Source organism: Suricata suricatta, chromosome 8 (genome assembly GCF_006229205.1).
Source record: "Suricata suricatta isolate VVHF042 chromosome 8, meerkat_22Aug2017_6uvM2_HiC, whole genome shotgun sequence".
NCBI classification, from domain to species: domain Eukaryota; kingdom Metazoa; phylum Chordata; class Mammalia; order Carnivora; family Herpestidae; genus Suricata; species Suricata suricatta.
The window spans coordinates 2,367,721-2,369,174 of NC_043707.1; the positions used below are offsets into that span (position 1 = coordinate 2,367,721).

At 62.4% G+C, this 1,454-nt stretch overlaps 2 non-coding genes across 2 annotated transcripts; both read left to right on the forward strand.

Moving 5' to 3' along the window:
• Positions 1-31: 31 nt before the first annotated feature.
• On the forward strand, positions 32-103 carry TRNAP-UGG. Its single transcript has one exon. It is a non-coding gene; the product is annotated as a tRNA-Pro (tRNA).
• Positions 104-1,152: 1,049 nt separating this feature from the next.
• TRNAP-AGG lies at positions 1,153-1,224 on the forward strand. The gene has a single exon. It is a non-coding gene; the product is annotated as a tRNA-Pro (tRNA).
• The last annotated feature ends 230 nt before the right edge of the window (positions 1,225-1,454 follow it).

Below are 1,454 nucleotides of genomic sequence, written 5' to 3' on the forward strand. Positions count from 1 at the left end.
GCAGAAGGAGAGGCGAGGGCAGTGTCGTGGTGGCTCGTTGGTCTAGGGGTATGATTCTCGCTTTGGGTGCGAGAGGTCCCGGGTTCAAATCCCGGACGGGCCCCGTCTGTTTTCCCGCGTGGGAGCTAGGGTGCCGTGAGACTGCTCCCGTGGCTGGGGTCCCGGCTTAACCTCCCTCTCCGGGAAGTAAGAGAAGGAAGTGATTTAAAATAAGGGAAAATACATGGTTGGTTGCTCTCGGGGTACAGATGATACCCGCGGAAGTCCCAGGTGAGTCCTACCTACTCTTACTTAACTTGAATTTTTTTCCGGTGGGGGAGGGGAGAGAGGGAGAGACACCCGGGATTCTGTGAGCAGAATTTCAGTCCCCTGGGCTTTCCCAGACTAAGAGCTCAGGGATGGGGGAGGGGGGTGGTTAGGTGGTCAGACAGCACGAAGCGAACCCTCTGGCCCAGACCTGCCGGATCATCAGGGGCTGGGTCGCCCCTGGACACGGGGAAGGACGCAGAGACAGCAGGGTGCCGGGAACCCGACGCCGACCCCTGCACGCAGTCCCTCAGCCCCTAGGGCGGTGTCCTCGCCTCCCCACTGCCTGAGGACCAGAAGACCCGCCTTCGGCCCCTGCTGAGCGGGGAGGGATCCCTGAGCCGCCCTGGTGCGGGGTCTGGTTGGTGGCCTGATCCTCCTCCCTCCAGGGGCCAGCCCTTCGGGTCCGTAGTCACCCTAGGGCAGGACGGTCTCTGGCCACCTGGTGTAGTCAGACTCGTGGATTGTAGGCCTCACGTCGAAACTCGATTTCTTGGTTTGATCTTGCCGGGGACAGGAGAGGGGAGGGGAGAGCGGCCGGGACCAGCGCCTGCAGAGTGACCGAAGCGGCGCAGGGCCCGGAGATGCAGGACCGCCTGCCCTCGGGCCGCCCTCGCCCGCCAGGGGCTGAGCGCGGAGCAAAATCGGCGGAGGCCACGTGTTGGGGGCACGCAGGAACCGCTCCCCACTTTGTGGGCCCAGGGAGTGTTAGGTTCCCTCCACGGTCATGGATCCCAGACCTTAGCCACTGTCCACAAGTCCGAAGCCAGAGTCCCCTCCCTGCGCTGCTCCCGCCCTGGACGCCCTCTTGGTCACAAAGTGGAGACTGGACACAAAGGCCAGTATGGCTCGTTGGTCTAGGGGTATGATTCTCGCTTAGGGTGCGAGAGGTCCTGGGTTCAAATCCCGGACGAGCCCTTCTTTTCTCTCCCCGGGGATCTGCGTGAGACGCCGGCCAGGCGCCGAAGCTACCCCCGGGGGAGGTGACTATAAAAAGGCCTCAAGCGGCCTGAGTGCCGCCCACCGCTGCTTTTAAATTTTAATTGGGACCCAGTCGCCAAAGCGTTGACAGAGCCACGTCACTAAATACTACTTTGTCGGTCGGAGTTGGAGGCACCCGGGTGGGAGAAAGAGGTCCTTCCTTCCTG